Raw genomic sequence first — 13,238 nt, 5'->3', positions numbered from 1 at the left:
CCTGAGGTTTTAATATAGCGGTACTTATTTATATTGAAGATTTTAAAAGTTGTTATTTATTTATTTTTCCATTTTCGGCTGCACTCATGGCATATGGAAGTTCCTGGGTCAGGGATTGAATCTCAACCAGATCTGCAATTTACACCATAGCTGTAGCAACTCTGGATCCTTATCTCACTGCACTGGGCTGGGGACCAAACTGATGCTACCAGAGACAAGCCATATTATTAACCCACTCTGCCACAGAGCAACCTCCTATACAAGATTGTTAGTCCTTTCCAATATTTGTCTTTGACACTCTCCTCTTCTCATGATTGCTGGTTTTGATATCATATTTTTTTTGTGGATGATTTCATACCTTAACTATATGTTTGGCTTTACTGGTGAGCTTTATCATTTGTAATTTTATTGTTTTTAGTTGTGGAATCTTCTTTTCTGCCTTGAGAAATTTATTTAGCATTTTTGCAAAGTTGGTTTGGTGGTTCAGAGGCCCCTAAACTTTTGTTTGTCTGTCAAGCTTTTGATTTCTCCATTGAATCTGAACTAAAGAATATTCATAGGTAGATTATTTTTGGTTGTAGATTTTTGCTTTTCATAAATTTAAGATTATCATGTCATTCCTATCTGGCCTGAAGTGTTTTTGCTGAAGAATCTGCTGGTAATTCTGTGGAGGTTCCCTTATATGTTCTTTGTTGTTTTTGCCTATTTTCTTTTAATATTTCTCTTTGTCTTTAATTTTGGTAAATTTGATTAATATGTGTCACAGTATGTTCCTTCTTGGGTTTATCCTATATGGTATTCACTATGCTTCCTGTACTTGCAATTCCCATGCACTTGTACTTCCCATGTTAGGGAAGTCTTCAGTTATCATATCTTCAGAATTTTCTCTGGTGCTTTCTCTCTCTCTTCTCCTTCTGGGACTGCTGTGATGCAAATATTACCGCATTTAATGTTGTCCCAAAGTCCTCTTACACTGTCCTTATCTCTTTTTTTTTCTTTATTCTGTTCTGCATCAGTGACTTCAGTCTGTCTTCATCTCACTTATTTGTTCCTCTGCCTCATGTATTCTGCTATTGATTCCTTCAAATGTATTTTCATTTCAGTTACTTATCTCTGTTTGTTCTTTCTTTTCACTTTATTATTACTTTTTTTTTTTGCTTTGTAGGGCCACACCAGCAGCATATTAAGGTTCCCAGGCAAGAGGTTGAATCAGAGCTACAGCTGCTGGCCTATGCCACAGCCACAGCAACATGGGATCTGAGCTGTGTCTGCAACCTATACCACAGTTCACAGTAGTGCCAGATCCTTAACCTACTGAGCAATGCCAGGGATTGAACCTGCATTCTCATGGATCCTAGTTGGGATCATTAACTGCTGAGCCACAAAGGGGACTCCAATCTCTGTTTTTTAAAACTTCTATTACTTTCTTAAATATTTCTTTTAGTTTCTTGATCTTTGCCCCATTTTTCCCCCTGAGAACTTGTATCTTCCTTACTATCATTATTTTGAAGTGTTTTGATTATTATTATTATTATTATTATTTTTTAGTAGTTACTTCCCCAATATTTTTTTCTGTTATACAGCATGGTGACCCAGTTACACATACATGTACACATTCTATTTTCACACATTATCATGCTCCATCATAAGTGACTAGACATAGTTCCCAGTGCTACACAGCAGGATCTCATTGCTAATCATTTTAAAGGTAATAGTTTGCATCTATTAACCCCAAGCTCCCAATCCAACCCACTCCCTCTGCCTCCTCCTTGGAAACCACAAGTCTATTCTGCAAGTCTGATTTTCTTTTCTTTGGAAAAGTTCATTTGCACTTTTTATTAGATTCCAGATATAAGCGATATCATATGATATTTGTCCTTCTCTTTCTGACTTACTTCACTCACTGCAAGAGTCTCTGGTTCCATCCATGTTGCTAAAAATGGCATTATTTTGTTCTTTTTTATGGCTGAGTAGTATTCCCTTGTGTATATATACCACTTCTTCCTAATCCAGTCATCTGTTGATGGACATTTGGGTTGTATCTATGTCTTGGCTATTGTGAATAGAGCTGCAATGAACATGCGGGTGCATGTGTCTTTTTTTAAGGAAAGTTTGTCTGGATATGTGCCCAAGAGTGGGAATGCTTTGCCATATGATAGTTCTATGTATAGTTTTCTAAGGTATCTCCATACTGATCTCTATAGTAGTTGTACCAGCTTACATTCCCACCAACAGTACAGGAGGGTTCCCTCTTCTCCACACCTTCTTCAGCATTTGTTCTTTGTGGACTTATTAATGATGGCCATTCTGACTGGTGTGAGGTGGTATCTCATGGTAGTTTTGATTTGCATTTCTCTAATAATCAGGGCTGTTGAGCATTTTTTCATGTGCTTATTGGCCATTTGTACATCTTCCTTGGAGAAATGTCTATTCAGGACTTTTGCCCATTTTTTGAATTGGGTTGTTGGCTTTTTTGCTATTGAGTTGTATAAGTTGCTTGTATATTCTAGAGATTAAGCCCTTGTCAATTGCATCATTTGAACTATTTTCTCGCATTCTGTAAGGCAAGGAAGTCCACTCTCACCACTGTTATTCAGTATAGTACTGGAAGTCCTAGCCACAGTAATCAGACACACAAAACATAAAAGGCATCCAAATAGGAAGAGAAGAGGTAAAAATCATTGCTCTATGCAGATGACATGATACTCTATATAGAAAACCCTAAGGACTCAACCCCTAAACTACTTGAACTGATCAAAAAATTCAGCAAAGTAGCAGGATATAAGATGCACATTCAGAAATCAGTCACATTTCTGAATACTAACAATGATATATGAGAAAAGGAATACCAAAATACAATACCTTTTAAAATTGCACCTCAAAAAATAAAATACCTGGGAATACACCTCACCAAGGAGGCAAAGGATGTATATGCTGAGAATTATAAAACATTAATCAAGGAAATTAAAGAAGACATAAAGAAGAGGAAAGATATTCCATGCTCCTGGATTGGAAAAATCAATATTATAAAAGTGGCCATACTCCCAAAGCAATCTACAGATTCAATGCAATCCCTATCAAATTACCCATGACATTCTTCACAGAACTAGAACAAACAATCCAAACATTTATATGGAACAACAAAAGACCCAGAATCGCCAAAGCAATCCTGAGAAACAAAAACCAAGCTGGAGGCATAACTCTCCCAGACTTAAAAAAATATTACAAAGCCACAGTCATTAAGACAGTGTGGTACTTGTACCAAAACAGACATATAGAGCAATGGAACAGAACAGAGAACACATAAATAAACTCAGACATCTATGGTCAATTAATCTTTGACAAGGGAGGCAAGAACATAAAATGGGAAAAAGAGTCTTTTCAGCAAGCATTGCTTGGAAACCTGGACAGCTGCATGCAAATCAATGAAACTAGAACATGCCGTCCCACCATGCATGAAAATAAACTCAAAATGGCTGAAAGATTTAAATATAAGTGAAGACACCATCAAACTCCTGGAAGAGAACATAAGCAAAATATTCTCTGACATCAACCTTATGAATATTTTCTCAGGTCAGTCTCCCGAAGCAACAGAAATCAGAGCAAAAATAAATCACTGGGACCTACTCACACTGATAAGCTTTTGCACAGCAAAGGAAACCAAAAAGAAAACAAAAAGATAACTTATAGAATGAAGTGTTTTTCAACTTTCACCTACATGAAAGTTGCGTATCTCCACTTCACTTAGTTGTTAGGGTTTTTGTCTTGTTCTTTCTTGTTGAGTATATTTCTCTGCTATTTCATTTTGTTCAGCTCTCTGCATTCTAGGTCTCCTTTCTACATGTGGCAGGGTTGTAGCTCCTCTTCTGGTGATTGCTTCTTGGTAGGTGAATTTGATATTAGGGTTTGTGAAAGCTTCCTATGGGAGGAACTGGTACCTGCTCACTGGTGGGTGAGCTGAGTCTCCTCCTTCTTGGGGGCAGTGCCAAGTCTAAGAGTATGATTAAAGGCAGCTGTGTGCCTAGGAAAAGACTTTATGAACCCCGTCTTCTGATGGGTGGGATTGTATTCCCACCCTGTTGGTTGTTTGGCTTAGGGCTTCTGAGTACTCTTGTCAGCAGGCTTTTGTTGGGAGGGACCCAATTTTTCCAAAATGACAGCCTTCAGGGGAGTTCACACTGATGATTATTCTCTGGGATGTCTGCCTCCAGTGCTTTGTCCACACAGTGATCCACAGCCAACTCCTGCTTTCCCAGCAGACCCTCCAAGACCTGCAGGTAATTTTGACCCATATTCTTATGGAGTCCCTGCTTTTCCCTGGGACCCAGCTCACATGAATACTTGTGTGCAGCCTTAAAGAGTAGGGTCTCTGTTTCCCCAAGTCCTGTGGAGCTCCCATGCTCAAGCCCCACTGGCCTTCAATGCCAAATGCCCTGGGAGCTGTACAACCCAATTAAGCAATAGGCAGATCTAAATTGACATTTTTTCCCAAAGAATACAGATGGCCCAAAAACACATGAAAAAAGTTCAATGTCTCAAATTATTAGAGAAATGCAAATTAAAATTACAACAAGGTGTCACCTTACACCAGCCAGAATGGCCATCATCAAAAAGTTTACCAAAAATATGGAAGTTCCTGTGGTGGTGCAGTGGTTAACGAATCTGATTAGGAACCATGAGGTTGTGGGTTTGATCCCTGGCCTTGCTCATTGGGTTAAGGATCTGGCATTGCCATGAGCTGTGGTGTAGGTCACAGATGCAGCTCAGGTCCCATGTTGCTGTAGTTCTGGCATAGACCAGCATCTATAACTCCAATTAGACCCATAACCTGCAAACCTCCATATGCTGTGGGAAGCAGCCCTAGAAAAAGGCAAAAAGACCAAAAAAAAAAGTTTACCAAAAACAAATGCTATAGAGGGTGAGAGCAAAGGGAATCCTCCTACACTTTTTGTTGGAGTGCAAATTGGTTTGACCACTATGGAAAACAGTATGGAGATTCCTCAGAAAATTAAAAATAGAACTATCATATGATCCAGCAACACTACTCACAGGCATCTATACAGAGGAAGCTATAAATCAAAAAGCTAGATGTATCTCAGTGTCAATTTCAGGGTTATTTATAAGGTCCAAGCCTTGGGAGAAACCTAAATGTCCATCAACAGAGGAATGGATAAGGAATGGATAATGTACAGGGTACATATATGTGATGGAATATTACTAAGCCATAAAAAGAATGAGATAATGCCATTTTCAGCAACATAAATAGTCCTAGGGATTATCATATTGAGTGAAGTGATTCAGAGAAAGACAAATATCATATATCACTTATATGTAGAACATAAAAAAGAGTAAAATTAGCTTACTTGCAGAGCAGAAACAGATTCACAGACTTTGAAAACAAACTGATGGTTACCAAAGGGGACAGGTGGAGAGGGGGAAGGACTGGGGGTTTGGGATTGGCTTATGCACATTGTAGTATATGGGATGATTGGCCAATGGGGTACTGCTACATAGCACAGCGAAGTCTGACCAATATTCTGTGAAAATCTGTATGAGAAAAAATTCTGAAAAAGATGTTTGTGTATGTATAACTGTATCACTTGGTTTTCGAGCAGAAAAGATCACACTATAAATCAACTATACTTCATTAAAACCAAAAAACTATTGTATATATGCATATCAATGAAAAGTAGAAAATACAGATAAAATCCTGCAAATGCTCTGGAGGCTCCTTTTCCCAGAGGTGTAACTGGGGACCTGACATGAGTTTTGGAGCTCTCCCTCCTTTGGGAGATCCTCTGTGATGTTATTTTCCAGTTTGTGGGCTGCCCACCCAGGCAGGGATGAGATTTACTTATATTGTGTAGTGCCCCTTATACTGTGTTGTTGTGGTTTCTTCTTTGATTTTTGTGTGTAGAATATCTTTTTGGGTAGTTTCCAGTCTATTTTGTCAATGGTTGTTCAGCCGTTAGTTGTGATTTTGGTGTTTTCATAAGAAGAGGCATGCTCAGGTCCTTCTACTTCAACTTTTTCCTTGCTAAATAAAATTTATGTTTACTATTTTAAAGGGGGATAATTTTTGTGCCCAGGGAAAAGTCTTATTGATTTTTTTAAAGTATTTGTGGGGACTTTCCACATTTATGCTTCAGTTTTATGCTTTGGGAACAAAGAAAGGAACAAATATTGTTTCTGTTTTATAGAAGGTATAAATAAGTCAATTCATAGAATTTGTCAAAAATATAAGTGAAAAAGATAAGTGGGAATAAAACAAAATAAGATCTTTAGAGCATGGGTTCCTGGGCACTGTAATGCAAGATTGAAATTAATGAGAAGCCATCCAGTGGAGACTTAGCCAAGTCTTGAGGCAAAGGTTTCATACTGAATATACTTAGGATTATCAACTTCAAAGTTGGTATGTACAATCACCTGAATTAAGCTTCATATTCATTTTTCAAAGATTAACAATAATAGATTCAAGTACATAGACACAATTGTTCATAGAAAAATTTGTAGCTTCCTGATTTAGTCAGTTTTATAATACTCAAAACAAAACTCTTAAGTTGGTTTGTATGAAATTGCATAAGACAGCCTCTGTATTTCATTTTCAAATTATGTTGTATTGTTCACTTCAACCAACCAAAGAAATATTTTTTAGTAATTTAATGATATTTTATTTTACTTGAAATTAATTAATCTCCAAATTGATAAATTGATGTATATAATTATAGCCAAGTACATTGACATCAAATAATTTAAAACAGAGCATTTTGATTCTAATAGAAACATTCATTTATATATTTTAGCATGCCTGAAGATATTTTTAGCCTGTTAATATGATACAGTGCTGGGTTTGAAGGAATCATAACAGAAAAAAAATTTTTTTCTTCATTGAACTACCGAAAAGCTGTGAATCAAACTTTCATCTGTAGTCAACCACCATCATACCTCTTCTCCTTTTTTTGAGTTTTTTAGACAAGATAAAGATCTAGATTTATCTGATTTTTATTCCCATGGGAAGACATGATTATTTGAATCAATGAACTCTGATTCTTTCCTATAGGAAAGTTGAAAAATCTTTAAGGAGATCCATTTACAAAACATAAAATTAAGTGGAGAGTTTTTCCATTTGGACATTCCTTTTTCCCACTGCAATTTCTCAAAGAAAAACTATGACAGAGCTGACTGATCTTATACTTTTAAAACTGAGCTACCACAGTGGGTTTTCTTTCTTTATCTCATCATTTTTCTTTTCTCTGTGTTTCTCTTTCTCCTTCTTCTTTTTTTATTTTAATGTATGTGAAATGGCAGTGTGCTAAAAAGAGTCAAATGAACACAACATTTTCCTAACTTTATATTCTATTTTTCTCTTTTAGGAAGTGCTGGAAGAATAGATGAAAAATAGTGAACCAGATTCAAGAACTTTCAAGAAATCAAGGAAAGATCTCTTCATGTCTTTAGCATTTTCTAACACTGATGAAACAACATGAGAAAGAAAAAATATTAGTAATAATTTTATGTTGGCAGTGGTACTGAAGGAAAAAATCCTACTCAAAGTATTATGCTATAAATCATACAAATTGGATTTACGTTGTATGTGGGCAAATAGGGTTCCAACAGAAAAAAAATTCTTGTTTTTGTATTAACCATTTCCAAAGCTTTTGTTTGATGCACTATTCATTATCAGAGATTATTGCTGAGAGCTGCACATAGCAGGCAGTCAATAATTGTATGTTGAGGGATTGCTGATTGAAAACAGTAATTGTATCCTTTTTTTTTTCTTTTTTGCCATGCCTATGGCATATGGAAGTTCCTGGGCTTGGGGTTGAACATGCACTCAGCAGTGACCAGAGCCACAACAGTGACAATGCCAACTCTTTAACCTGCTGTGCCACTAGGGGGTTCCTGGATCCATTTTTATATAAAAATAATTTTTACTTGGATTTTAATCACAGAGAAATATAATAATTATTTTTATTATAATTATTATTATCTATAAAATTTTAATTCCCTCACTATTGTAATAGGCATGTATTATTATGAACCAAGTGAATGAACTATTTCACCAATAAGCACCTGTTATCAGTACTCTAAAATTCAATAAAAGAACAATATTTTATTAGTTGTAATGTCAATTTTATTTGCAAAGTAATCTTAAATAAGATAAACACGTAAAACATTAAAAAATTTCCTAAAAAATTTAATCATCCAGAAAGAATTATCTTTATTTTGATGCAGTAATTAGAAGTCAATTGTGAAATGTATTATTTTCTGTATTTACTCCCCTTAATGCATTTTAAAAATTTAGCTATAGTAATATAAATGTTTGGCTAACTTCAACTATAAAATCCAGATTTTCATTTCAGATATGATGACTAATAGCTTTAGGATCTTTGACTATTTGGAATGGACTTAAAAATCCTGAATAGGCCCTAAGTGACAAGAGTGAAATAGTTTCTATGAACCTTAGATGAAGTACAATAAATAGCAATGATTTATGACCTAAATTTTTTTGGAAACAGAACAATAAAAAACTGACAAAGACTAAAATTAGGCTTGAAGCATACAGTCTATGGGTTTAAGAAGCTCTATTTTGTCTATCTAATCAATTGTTCTTAAATATGAATTAACAGATAATGTAAAAGGGATAGAATATGTAACAGAAAAAGTTATTGCATTGTAAGATAAAATCATAGCAGACAAGACATTTATTGAAATGAACTATTTTGTTTGAAAGCACTCCACATTGCTATTTTTGTTATGTCAATTTTATTTTGACTTACTAAATGATAGATGAAAATGCATTTATCTGGTCTGATGGGTGTGGTACTATGCAAAGTGTAGGATGCTCCTTGATTTCTTACAAAAAAAAATTGAATTTGCATTTTCCCAAGAGAACAACCATACACTGAATTTTCAATTAATTTTCTATCTTGAAAACTTCTATTTAGTTGGCAACGTATCATGGATATTACCTAATAAGAAATTATTTTGTAAGGTTGATAGCATAAGAATTGTTATATAGAATTGTCAGCAATTTGGGAAGATGGTGCCATGGAGTGGTTTATTAAATATATACGGGTTTGTTATGTTCTCTCAAAATTCATGTGTGGAAACACTAACCTCAATTTGACTTATTTGAGAAAGGGCCTTTAAGGAGCTAATTAGGGATAAACAAGGTCATATGGATGGGGACCTAATCCAGTAGGACTGTGGTCTTATAAAAAGAGATACCAGGAATATGCATGCAAAAAGGAAAAGCCATGTAAGGACACAGTGAGAAGGGAGTTGTCTGCACATCAGGGAGAGAAGTCTCATCATGAACCAACTCTGTATATATATATATATATAATTATATATATATATATATACACCTGATCTTGGATTTCTAGCTTCCAAAACAGAAAATATATTTCTGTTGCTTAAGTCACCTAGTCTGTGGTATTCCATTATGGCAGCCTTGGCAGTAAAATGTCTTATAGAGTATCAGCTTCAGTCTGCTGCTAACAGTTTCAACTCTTCTTAATTTCACTAAGTAACTAGTTATGGACTCTTCAAATTTATCTAGGTGCTTCTTGAGATCTGTTTTCTGGTAGTACCATCTTCGAGTGAGCAAATTCCAAACTTGCACCCCAATAAAATGTGCATAACATAAAATTTACAATTTTGATTATTTATTAGTGTAAAATCCGGTAGACTTAAGTACATTCACATTGTTGTGCAACCATCAACACTATCCATCTCTAGAAATTTTTCATCTTCAACAACTGAAACTCTTTAACTGTTAAACACTAACTTCCTGTTCTCTGCCATCTCACCTCTTGGAAAACACCATGCCACTTTCTGTCTTCATGAATTTGACCACTCTAGGTACCTCATATAAGTGAAATCATACCATATTAATCATGTTGTTACTGGCTTATTTTAGTTATCATAATGTCTTCACATTTCATTCATGTTGTAGCATGTGTCAGAATATTTTTTTAAGGTTGAATAATATTCCATGGTACATGTAGACCACATTGTGTTTATCCATTCATCCATCATAGACATTAGGGTTCCTTCTACTTCTTGGCTTTGTGAACACTACTGCTATAAATATTGCTGTATCTGTTTGTGTCCCTATTTTCAGTTATTTTGGGTATATATCCAGAAGTAGAATTGCAAAACTATATGGTTGTTCTAGTCAGTTTTTTGAGGATTCACCATGCTGTTTTCCTTAGTGTCTGCACCATTTTGCATTTCCACCAATAGGGGAAAATTGTTCTAATTTCTCCATATCCTCACTAAGGTTTGTTATTTTCTGTACTTTTTATAATAGCCATCCCAATGGGTGTAAAGTGATATCTCATTGTGGTTTTACTTGCTTTCCCTTAATTAAGTAGTGATATTGAAATGTCTTTTTATATGCTTGTTGGAGATTTGCATATCTTCTTGGAGAAATACCTAGTCAAGTCCTTTGGCCATTTTCAATTATATTTTTTTGCTTTTTGTTGAGCTGGATGACTTCTTTTATGTTATAACTATTAACCAATAATCAGATTCATGTTTGCAAATACTCTCTCCCATTCTGTAGCTTGGATTTATTGGTAGTTTACTTCGATGCACAAAATTTTTAAATTTTGATGTAGTCAAATTTATCTATTTGTTTTGTTACCTGTGCTGTTGGTGTCATATCCAATAAAATAATCTCCAAATCAAATGTTATTAAGTTGTTCCCTATGTTTCTAAAGTTTTTATAAATTAAGGTTTTACTTTTAGGTCTTTGCCCATTTTGAGTTAAAATTTGCTCATGGTATAAGAGTACAATTTCATTCTTTCACATGCAGTCTTGGAGAACATTTGGTCTTATTCAAAACATCCATTGAGACATTTGGCCCATGACAAGTGGTCCTTGAAATTTAGTCCTAAGACCTTTTTTTTACACCAGAAAGGTCTTTGAAATTTTAGTCCTGTCCAAAACACCTATTGAGATATTTTGTCCATTATTCATTAAATAAGACAAATCTTTAACTTTGTTGAAATTATATTTACACTGTAAATTTTATTGTAATAAATGTTGAATCTTGGAAATCACATGTATTCTTGTTCCTTCTCATCATGAAGTTCCTCAGCGTTAGTCTTAAGTTGATATGGAGGTGTTCTCAATTTTATGTCAACGTAATTATTGGCTTTGTCATAAATGACAAAATTTTTGGTTATACATATTTGATTCTGTTGATATCTCTGAAGTTGATGGCTGTATTTGAATGTGACCACCAAGAATATTGGTGATAACTTATTCATCACTTTGTTATTCACATTTTAACACCTCAGTAAATCTCCAAATTGAGGGGTAATAAGCTTTTGAAATTTGCTATTCTAGTCTTCCACCACATCATTCATCCTGTGATCATTGTTTAAGTACTGATGGAAAACATTGCAAATTTCTGGTGGAAATCTTGAAGTTTCTGGTCTTCTCCCTCTGCCATGCCTCCCATGGATATACGCTTTCTTAACGTAATCCATCAGATCATCTAAATCTTCTGTGTTCTTCACAATGTATTCAAAAATTTCATTTATGTCTTCCAAAGAAACAAAAGGAAATATGAACAACATGAGAACACACAAGCAATGTTACTTTCCACTGTCATATACTCATGTGTTACACCCAAAGAAGATTTTTTTCTTCAAAATGATTGTGAAAAGTATCTTTTTACCTGTGCATTTGGTAGGAAAATCAAATTACATTTTGAAAGTGCATTCATATTTGCAATCTCAAAATCTATCTTTCACAATGAAGAATTAATGTCACAATTTCTTTACTGTGGAAATTGGTACATCAATAAGTGCCTTCTTGCCTTTCTATTGCTATTACATAAAACAATGACATAATATAACCCAGTATACCATGCACTGTAAATAACTGTGTTAGTGTCATTTGAAGGTAAGGAATAATGTGGTACTGGCATTTAAATGTTGAATATTTTCATAAATTGTGTAAATAAGAATTCTTGTCATCTTTAGCACTTGAGTAATGCATAAAAAATGGTTCTCTGTGTCCGGTCACTTTATTTTCTTCTGAAATTTCAATTCCTCACAACAAAATTGGATTTTGAGGTGAATGTTTATTTTGAGTTCTGTTTACTTGCCTCTTTGGTGTGTTTATTCTTAGTATCTGAATATCACAGAGTTCTTCAAAGTACTTGTGATGGTGTTGCATTTGGGTCTTTAAATGTCATTTTAAACTGTTCATGTTTTCCTATTTCCTCTTAAACATTGATGTTTTGCTGGTTTCCTGTCTCATCTTGAGTGGCTGAAATTTCATCTAAATCTTGACTATTGCATTGGGCATTGCAGATTCTTATTTTTTTAGAGCACCAGTACCTTTTACTCCTATCTTTGTTAAAGGAATGGAAATTGTAAACACACACACACACACACACACACACTCACTATAATGTAGCATTGGCTTTTCTTTTTGTGAGTATACATTTCTACCATATTACGCTGATAATTTTCAAATAAAGAAATAGAATATTGCCAAGAAATAGAAGGGTTTTATAGCCATCTTACTAATAGTCACTGGTTTACAGGTAGGAAGAATATTACTGATCACTTATAAAATTGATACATATTTCATCTGGGCTGGATCAGCCAGTAGGTAGGTACCAGCCAAGATCAAGGTAAGTGTGAGAGTCTTAGCCAGTAAAACCTCTCCAAATAACAGCCTATAATCATTGTGGTCTATGGCTCTCCTACCTTTATGGAATACCAATCCAAGGGAAACATCACCTAATAACTCTGGGAGATAGAATAGTTGTAAGGGGGTTAATTAGTTTCTAAGTATCCCAGTGATTATGCTACTATACCTAGTCAATAATGGTAAGAGAGTCACACTGTTACCAAACCAAACTTGGGTCTATTTACCTACAGGAAGTAAAGCCAATCTGCTGACACTACATTGTTGTGAAGAAAAATATAGTCTTTATTGCAGGACACCAAGCAAGGAGTCCATGTAGCTAGTGCTTAAAAGGTCCAACCTCCCTGAAGTTTTGCAGGAAAAGATTGTTCAGGGAAAGATCTTTTTTAAAGATCAGAGTGAAGGAGGTGGGGTGTGTGTATACAGTGCATGATCAACTTTTGGGTGCTCTTCTGATTGGTTGGCAGTGGGGCAATCTGGAGTCAACATCACCAACCTTCTGGTTCTAACATTTCTGGGGTCTAAGTGACTGTGGGTGGAAGGTTAACTTCTTCCACCT

The 13,238-nt window shown here is 35.0% G+C and overlaps 1 long non-coding RNA gene across 1 annotated transcript in view; it reads left to right on the top strand.

Annotated features, from left to right (window-relative positions):
* Nucleotides 1–10,699, top strand: part of LOC146403793 (uncharacterized) — a 34,873-nt gene extending 24,174 nt beyond the window's left edge. The window contains exon 2 of the long non-coding RNA XR_014843006.1: nucleotides 7,374–10,699. This is a non-coding gene — a long non-coding RNA (uncharacterized LOC146403793). The remainder of the gene's footprint in view (nucleotides 1–7,373) is intronic.
* Nucleotides 10,700–13,238: the final 2,539 nt, after the last annotated feature.

Source organism: Sus scrofa, chromosome 4, assembly GCF_054392235.1.
Source record: "Sus scrofa isolate SSC_HxYL_T2T_F1_AM1 chromosome 4, Sscrofa_HxYL_maternal_Yorkshire_Landrace_v2.0, whole genome shotgun sequence".
Classification (NCBI taxonomy): domain Eukaryota; kingdom Metazoa; phylum Chordata; class Mammalia; order Artiodactyla; family Suidae; genus Sus; species Sus scrofa.
This window is presented reverse-complemented; position numbering and strand designations above follow the sequence as displayed.